Source organism: Aquarana catesbeiana, linkage group LG08 (genome assembly GCF_042186555.1).
Source record: "Aquarana catesbeiana isolate 2022-GZ linkage group LG08, ASM4218655v1, whole genome shotgun sequence".
Lineage (NCBI taxonomy): Eukaryota > Metazoa > Chordata > Amphibia > Anura > Ranidae > Aquarana > Aquarana catesbeiana.
In genome coordinates, this window is record NC_133331.1 from 253,668,983 (window position 1) to 253,679,180 (window position 10,198).

Sequence of the window (10,198 nt, forward strand, 5' to 3'; positions counted from 1 at the left end):
ACCTGGCCTCCTGCATTCACCCTGTACACATTGTACTCGTTCTCTATGCAGTATTAACTGATTGTAGTTACTGGTTCATCCTTTCTTCCTTATAGCTGCCAACTTTAGTTAGAACTGAAAAATAAAATGGAACACTTTATTAAATGGAACAATTTTACTAGTCTGAAAAGTTCCTGACATGGCACAATATACTGGATTTACATGGCTGTGCCATCTCTAAACAGACATACCAGTCCAAGAGCTAGTGTTGCAGACAAGAACGGACTTGGACGCATTTGGATCAAAACCACCAGCAGACATCCCAACCTGCAAAAACTAATTTCAGGGAGTTGGCAAACTTATTTCAGGGAGGTGACGCTTTGCCCCGGGGCCGACCCCCCCCATGAAATGCAGCCTTACTAGAGCCCATTAAATGCAGCCTATCAGTGTCCATCCATGCCACCTCATCAGTGGCCACCAGTTCAGCCCATCAGTGTCCATCAGTGCAGCCTATCAGTGTCAACCAGTGCAGGGCCGATCCTAGGGTCACAGACGCCTGGGTGCAGAAATATTTCTGGCGCCCCCACAAAAGGGGCGTGGTCATCTTACCAACTCCTCCCCTTTACAAATGTTTCTATGGCAACGAATCAAACACAGAGATGCTCCCCTTAGAAATCTTTGTTACCCTGGGATCCTCCCATGATCTCTTAACAATAAAGAAAATACAGAAAGAGAGTACACTAATGAGACCTGGAGGGGAGTCTTTCTGATGCACGCACAGAGGGCTGTCTGTTAGAAAGAGCCCCTAGACATAATACGGTCAAAGACTGCAGACATGATACAAGAGATGGTCAGAAACTGCAGACATAATACAGGAGATGGTCAGAGACTGCAGACATGATACAAGAGATGGTCAGAGACTGCAGACATAATATAGGAGAAGGTCAGAGACTGTAGACATGATACAAGAGACAGTCAGAGACTGTAGACATGATACAGGAGATGGTCAGAGACTGCAGACATAATACAGGAGATGGTCAGAGACTGCAGACATGATACAAGAGACGGTCAGAGATTGCAGACATAATATAGGAGAAGGTCAAAGACTGTAGACATGATACAAGAGACAGTCAGAAACTGTAGACATGATATAGGAGATGGTCAGAGACTGCAGACCTAATACAGGAGATGGTCAGAGAATGCAGACATGATACAAGAGACAGTCAGAGACTGCAATCATAGTACAGGAGATGGTCAGAGACTGCAGACATAATACAGGAGATGGTCAGAGACTGCAGACATAATACAGGAGATGGTCAGAGACTGCAAACATAATAGAGGAGAAGGTCAGAGACTGTAGACATGATACAAGAGACGGTCAGAGACTGCAGACATAATACAGGAGATGGTCAGAGAATGCAGACATGATACAAGAGACGGTCAGAGACTGCAGGCATAATATAGGAGAAGGTCAGAGACTGTAGACATGATACAAGAGACAGTCAGAGACTGTAGACATGATACAGGAGATGGTCAGAGACTGCAGACATGATACAAGAGTGGGTCAGAGACTGCAGACATAATATAGGAGAAGGTCAGAGACTGTAGACATGATATAAGAGACAGTCAGAGACTGTAGACATGATACTGGAGATGGTCAGAGACTGCAGACCTAATACAGGAGATGGTCAGAGAATGCAGACATGATACAAGAGACAGTCAGAGACTGCAATCATAGTACAGGAGATGGTCAGAGACTGCAGACATAATACAGGAGATGGTCAGAGACTGCAGACATAATACAGGAGATGGTCAGAGACTGCAAACATAATAGAGGAGAAGGTCAGAGACTGTAGACATGATACAAGAGACGGTCAGAGACTGCAGACATAATACAGGAGATGGTCAGAGAATGCAGACATGATACAAGAGACGGTCAGAGACTGCAGGCATAATATAGGAGAAGGTCAGAGACTGTAGACATGATACAAGAGACAGTCAGAGACTGTAGACATGATACAGGAGATGGTCAGAGACTGCAGACATGATACAAGAGTGGGTCAGAGACTGCAGACATAATATAGGAGAAGGTCAGAGACTGTAGACATGATATAAGAGACAGTCAGAGACTGTAGACATGATACTGGAGATGGTCAGAGACTGCAGACATAATACAGGAGATGGTCAGAGAATGCAGACATGATACAAGAGACGGTCATAGACTGCAATCATGGTACAGGAGATGGTCAGAGACTGCAGACATGGTACAGGAGATGGTCAGAGACTGCAGACATAATACAGGATATGGTCAGAGACTGCAGACATGGTACAGGATATGGTCAGAGACTGCAGACATGGTACAGGATATGGTCAGAGACTGCAGACATGGTACAGGAGATGGTCAGAGACTGCTGACATGGTACAGGAGATGGTCAGAGACTGCAGACATAGTACAGGAGATGGTCAGAGACTGCAGAAATAATACAGGAGATGGTCAGAGACTGCAGTTCCTATGGACATTAGTAGATAATGGCCGATCGGCCCTCTCACCTGACCCAGCGATACAGCAATGGTTCCTCTGATCAGGAGTCAGCTCACTCTGAATTGCCCGTGGCGACTCCGCTGGGTAGCACCCAGATATGTATTCCTGCAATGACTCCATTCCTTTCTCCGCCAGGGATGGCGTTAGGCTGTGTGGCTTTCCCTCTGGTGGCGCAGGGCAGCGAGGTTCTCTGATGGTGTTCTTTCAGCACTGCCCTCTCCCTCTGGAGTCCTGGGTGTACTTTCCTGGGTGTAGGCCCCCCCAGGACAAACCACCCCCCCTCCATTAGTACAGACCCCCACCAGGACAAACCCCCCTCCATTAGTACAGACCCCCCAGGACAAAACCCCCCTCCATTAGTACAGACCCAAGACAAACCCCCCTCCATTAGTACAGACTCCCCAGGACAAACCCCCTCCATTAGTACAGACCCCCCCCCAGGACAAACCCCTCTCCATTACTACAGCCCCCCCAGGACAAACCCCCCTCCATTACTACAGCCCCCCCAGGACAAACCCCCTCCATTAGTACAGACCCCCAGGACAAACCCCCTCCATTAGTACAGACCCCTGAGGACAAACACCCCCTCCATTAGTACAGACCCCCCCAGGACAACCCCCCTCCATTAGTACAGAATCCCCCCAGAACAAAGCCCCCCCCTCCATTAGTACAGACCCCCCCAGGACAAACCCCCTCCATTAATACAGACCCCCCCAGGACAAAGCCCCCCCCTCCATTAGTATAGACCCTCCCAGGACAAACACCCCCTCCATTAGTACAGACCCCCACCAGGACAAAGCCCCCCTCCATTAGTACAGACCCCCCCAGGACAAACCCCCCTCCATTAGTACAGACCCCCCAGGACAAACCGCCCACCCTCCATTAGTACAGACTCCCCCAGGACAAAACCCCCCTCCATTAGTACAGACCCCCCAGGACAAACCGCCCCCCTCTCCATTAGTACAGACCCCCCCAGGACAAACCCCCTCCATTAGTACTGACCCCCAGGACCAACCGCCCCCCTCTCCATCAGTACAGACCCCCCCAGGACAAACCCCCCTCCATTAGTACAGACCCCCCTCCATTAGTACAGACCCCCCAGGACAAAGCCCCCTCCATTAGTACAGAACCCCCCAGGACAAACCCCCTCCATTAATACAGACCCCCCAGGACAAACCGCCCACCCTCCATTAGTACAGACCCCCCAGGACAACCCCCCTCCATTAATACAGACCCCCCAGGACAAACCCCCCTCCATTAGTACAGACCCCCTTAGGACAGACCCCCCCTCCATTAGTACAGACCCCCCCAGGACAAAGCCCCCCTCCATTAGTACAAACTCCTCAGGACAAACCCCCTCCATTAGTACAGACCCCAGGACAAACCCCCCTCCATTAGTACAGACCCCCCCAGGACAACCCCCCCTCCATTAGTACAGACCCCCCCTCCATTAGTACAGACCCCCCAGGACAAAGCCCCCCTCCATTAGTACAACCCCCCGAGGACAAACCCCCTCCATTAGTACAGACCCCCCAGCACAAACCCCCCTCCATTAGTACAGACCCCCCTAGGACAACCCCCCCTTCATTAGTACAGACCCCCCAGGACAACCCCCCCTCCATTAGTACAGACCCCCAGGACAAACCCCCCCTCCATTAGTACAGACCCCCCAGGACAACCCCCCTCCATTAGTACAGACCCCCAGGACAAACCGCCCTCCATTAGTACAGACCCCCCAGGACAAACTGCCCCCCCTCCTCTCCATTAGTACAGACCCCCCCAGGAACACCCACCCTCCATTAGTACAGATCCCCCAAGACAAACCCCCCCTCCATTAGTACACCCCCCCAGGAAACCCCCCCTCCATTAGTACAGACCCCCTTAGGACAGACCCCCCTCTATTAGTAGAGACCCCCCTCCATTAGCATACATAAAAACACCCGGGCGGCAGCTGGAGAGGAAAGGACAGTGTGCAGCCGCGCCGCCCGGGTGGAGAGCAGATTGAGACAGGCTTGGGTGGGAGGGAAAGACAGAGGAGGAGAACACGTCAGGCACGGAGCGCCCCCCCCCCCGCAGCGATGTTACTGCGCGGCTGGCCTCTCTCCACACAGAGACCAGCCGCTCCGATCTCCAGAGCTGTTTTCCTTCTCTAACAGGAGGAGGGAGGGGGGGTGGGCTGCCGCTTGAGCCTCGAAAACTACAGCGGCGGCTGTAACCTGCGGAGGGAGCCGCCTCTGGACACTGAGAGGAGGAGGAGGAGGAGGGAGGGGAGCACTCTGGCGCTTCAGCACCCCCACCTCTCTGGCACCCGGGTGCACTGCACCCCGTGCACCCTGTCTGGGATCAGCCCTGAACCAGTGTGCTTCAGTGCCACCTCATCAGTGCCCATCAGTGCAGGTAATCGGTGTCCATCAGTGCCCACCAGTGCAGCCCATCAGTACCACCACATCAGTGCCCACCAGTGCAGCCTATCAGTGTCCTTCAGTGCCACCTCATTAGTGCCCAGCAGTGCAGCCTATCAGTGTCCATCAGTGCAACCTATCAGTGCCTACCAGTGCAGCCCATCAGTGCCACCTCATCATTGCAGCCTATTAGTGTTAATCAGTGTATTTCAGTGCCTCCTCATCAGTGCCCACCAGTGCAGCCTATTAGTGTCCATCAGTGCAGCCTATCAGTGCCACCTCATCAGTGCTGACCAATGCAGCCCATCAGTGTCCATCAGTGCCCACCAGTGCAGCCCATTAGTGTCCATCAGTGCAGCCTATTAGTGTCCATCAGTGCAGCCCATCAGTGTCCATCAGTACCACCTCATCAGTGCCTACCAGTGCAACCCACTAGTGTCCATCAGTGCCCACCAGTGCAGCCCATCAGTGTCCATCAGTGCCACCTCATCAGTGCCTACCAGTGCAGCCCATCAGTGTCCTTCAGTGCCATCTCATCAGTGTCCACCAGCGGTGCACTCCCAGCTCTGTCCCGCCCCCTCTCCCAGCCACAGACAGAAGACATAGCAGCCCATGCGGCCTCCGCTGCTGTACTCCATTCGGCCGCTCTGTCTTCTGTCTGTGGCTAAGTGACAGGCCCAGCCCAGTGCTTGTGGGTCCCATCTCCCTGTGCGGGGAGAGAAGCTGTGGCTGTGGCCTACCACGCAGTGACTCCAACCTGGCCCCGGGGACCTAATTGTGACCTGCTGTTCATCGGACATCCACGTGGCACCCACCCAGCAGATCTAAACTATGGTCGCCTACATCCATTAGCCGTGGGTCATCGTCACTGAAGGACGTCTCTTTCAGGATCGCTGTCTGCAAGGTGTAAGCCGGTCTGGTGGTTGCTGAGAGGGCAATTGCCCATCCTTTTTTAACCTTTCTCTGCTACTTTAGCTGAACACTGTGTACAGACACCTTTTCCTTGGAAACACTTTACTGCAATACTTCCAGGAAGTAGAGAGAAGACATTGCTGGAAGTAGCAGCAGAGGAACGTCCTTGTCTTCTTGTTTTTACACTCGGGCCAGGAGCCCGAGTGTGTTTCATTTCAGAGCCAGACAAGCTATTGTATCGGGCTTAACTGTATCCCTGTGTGACACCTTTATTCATCATTTGGAGTGAACCAGAGACCGGAGACACCAAACATCAGAAGCTTCCACAGCTCCCCACAGAGGGTAATCTGTCTGCTCTAATGACCCTGCGCTGGAGGGGGTCCACCCTTTCTGGTAAGGGTCTTCACACACAGATTGCCACTCTGATATTGTGATCCATCCGTCCACCATCCATGCCCCAGGGAGTTTCCTAATATTTCACCTATCATCTCTCTCTTTGGGATTCATCATATATTGTTCGTGTGCACTCATCCATTTATGTTATCCATTGTGGACATTATCACATGTTCGATTCATTGCATATTGTGATTTGATGCAATAATATTCTTTTCACGCTATGATTCCAGTTTATATATTGCATGTATATTTGTGCATATATACCATTTATGATTTTTCACATGTATTTCATGTTTGTCTTTAGCGCAACTTTATTAATACGTTCATGATGCTGTACTATGTGTTGTGATATTACAACTAACAGGAAACATACAATGCTTTGATTTTCTGCCTCTGGGGTCCAGTTGGGATGGTGGGGGGACATGTGGATTACGGTCATTTATCTATACCCACTAATTAATGGCCAATCTTTCTTTCATCTCTTGGAAAGTTTGGGGCCTAAATTCAGCCACCAAAAGGTCTCTGGTCTTTAAATACCTACAGAAATAAAATACCCACATATGTGTTCTCCAAGAGGCCCACATGATAGGCACACGGATACTCGGCCTTCGGAGGGCATGGGTGGGAGCTCATTATCACTCCACCTACTCTAATTATGCTAGGGGTGTAAGCAATTTGATTCGCAGGTCTCTTCCACTACAGAGGTTGGATGTCCGGACGGACCCGGGGGGTAGATTTGTGATCATACATGCCTTATTGTACAATAGGAGTTTAGTTCTGGTGGGCCTGTACCTCCCTCCCCCCACTAGCATACAACTTTATGATATTATGTAGATTGTGATGGGTTTTAATACACAGGAAGTTTTTCTGTTGGGTGATTTTAATCAGGTGCTGTCACAGGACCTGGACAGACTGCATACAACAACCCACCTCTCATCAGATTTATAAATTTGGGCGGACTCGTTCCCTCTCACTGACGTATGGAATCAATGATGGAAGCCATCTGTAACTTTTGGATGTTGAATGGGGAATCTGTTAATGCCGCTACACTATGGGATACATTTAAATCCTGGATAAGAGGGGAATATATTTCCCGCATCTCTTCACTGCAGAGAGAGGCCTCCCGGTCCCTAGAGACTCTGGAGGGGGAGACAGCAAGGTGGGAGGCAACTTATATTCAATCCCCCAATGACACTAATCATAAGACATGGCAGAGGGCCCTTCAGGATCTCTCCCTACACAATGTTTAACAGACCAAACAATCCATGCTGTATTCTAAGCAGAGGATATTTGAACATGGGAACAAAAATGGTAGACTGCTGGCTTGGCTGGCAAAAGGCCAGACAGCCTTCACTCACATAGCTAGCATTCGGGATGCCCATGGGCAGATGGTATCTTCGCCTGAGGACATCAGTGCTAGATTCCTAGAGTTCTTTCAGGAGGTGTACACATCTAGGACCCATCTCTCCCCATCTGAACTGCTGGACTATTTAGATGAGGTCCCTTTCCCTACTCTGTCAGAGGAGCATAGAACACAAGTGGATGAGGATATCTCCCTGGAGGAGGTCCAGACTGCAATTGGGGGTCTACAGAGTGGTAAGCCCCTGGGTGCGGACGGCCTACCTACAGAGTTCTACTCACAGCAAGCAGACCTCCTTGCCCCTAGACTAAAAACTCTCTTCTCTGGCCGCGCGGAGGCAGATGCTTTGCCCTAGTCCATGGAGGAGGCCATCATTGTCCTGATCCCTAAGCCCGGTAAGGATCCCCAAGAATGTGCGTCATACAGACCCATTTCACTACTTAATGTGGATGCAAAAATATTGGCGAGGATATTGGCCACCCGCCTGTCTTCGGTAATATCCACTTTGATCCATGTCGACCAGACCAGGTTTATGCCGGGCAAAGGCACGGACATAAATATTAGGCGCCTCCTCTTGAATTTGTCTCTAACCCATAACAATGCTGGATCCCGGGTGACAGCCTCCCTCGATGCCGAAAAGGCTTTTGATTCAGTAGAATGGGAGTATCTCTGGGGGGTGCTGCAGTACTTTGGCTTTGGCCCTAATTTTCTACGCTGGATACAAATGCTTTACAGAGCACCAAGGGCTAGGGTGCGTACCAATGACTGGATATCCGACTTCTTCCCACTACACAGAGGTACTCGCCAGGGACACCCTTTATCCCCCAGTCTGTTTGCCCTGGCACTGGAACCCCTGGCGATTTTGGTCAGGGAGTCTCTGGAGGTCCGGGGGATGCAGATTGGCAATCTGGAGGAAAAAATATCCCTCTATGCAGACGACGCTCTGCTGTACCTGAATGATGCTGGTCCGTCCCTGTCGGCTGCTCTAGAGCTGTTTGACAGGTTTGAATCACTGTCAGGTATTCGTATCAATTGGTCCAAATCGGTCCGCTTTCCTCTAGATGACCAGTCCCGGGCCGCGCTTAGTCCCACGCCACTGCAATGGGTAACAGAGTTCAAATACCTCGGGTGAGGGTGGCCAGGGATACCTATCAATACTATGACTTGAACATACTTCCATTGCTCTGACTCCTGAAGGAGAAATGCCAGTCTTGGTCCGGACTCCCACTAAATTTACTGGGCCGTGTAAATATGTTAAAGATGATTATACTACCCAAATTCAATTACATTTTTCGGAACAGCCCGGTCTGGATACCAACTTTTTTTTTCGGGAGGTGGATAGATGTATCACTTCCTTTGTATGGAATGGATCCATCCCAATACTGGCAAAATCCACATTGTACTCACCAACTCACCTGGGGGGTCTGGCCCTTTCAAATCTCCGGGTTTATCATTGGGCAGCGATGCTGGTCACGATATACTGGTGGTTCGAGGCAAAACGCTCTAATGCTGCGGTCTGTGTAGAGGCAGCCTGGCTGGGTTCATTGCAGGCGTTACAAAACTTGGTGTATAGGGGTATAGGGGCATATGAGGATCTTCCTGCCCCAACCAAGGCGCCAATCAAGGTATGGATTGCCGCTCGACGCAGGTTCTCCTAGGCGGAGCGCTGGTCTCTGGTCCAGCCTCTCTGGGGGAATCCCAATCTACCTCATTTTAGGTCGATACCAGACCCACAGATCTGGGCGAGATTCGGCATTAAGACATTAAGCGACATCATGCCTACAGGTACCTTGCTGACACTCCCCCAGTTAACTAGAAACTATGCCCCACCCCCAATTTTTCAATTAGACCCGGTAGAGGACCTCCTGTCCTGTGACGATCTGAAGAAGCCTCTCTCTGCTCTTTATGGTACCCTGCTACCCATTGATTCTCCAAAGATGGGGCTCTGGGAAAGGTGGAAGGCGGATATCCCAGCATTGGAGAGGGAAGATTGGGAGGATTGTTTGGAACAAGGCCCCAAGCAGGTTATTTCTGCAGGAGACAAACTCATACAAACAAAATTTCTCCACAGGGTGTATTTTACCCCAGTACATATGTCTAGAATATATCCTTATAGAGACCCACACTGTCCTCGATGTCTGACGCATTTGGGTACCTATCTACATATGTTCTGGGACTGCCCCATGCTGTCAACATTTTGGGCAGGTGTTTTTGAACAATTGAACGTCCGTCTTGAACTCTCTGTCCCTATGACACCTGAACTAGCTCTGCTGGGTATTCCTGATGACGATCAAAGATTACATCATAGTAAACTGCTGATTTCATACCCTCTTTTCTATGCCAAAAAAGAATGTAAATGAACCTCCTCTGCCCCCTGTATCCTCCAGGGAAAACAAAGTCAATGCTGCCCTTCCTCTCTATAAGTTGACATACATTAGTCGCAGATTCCCCTGGAAATTTGATAAAGTGTGGTTGCCATGGACTGCTTTCTAAGTAATTGGATAAGGTGAACCGTGACCCCTCTTCTTCCCTCCCCCCCTATCCTTATTTCTCCTCGCCCCCCCCCCTTTCCTCCTCCCCGCCCCCCCTATCCAAGGGACCTAATAC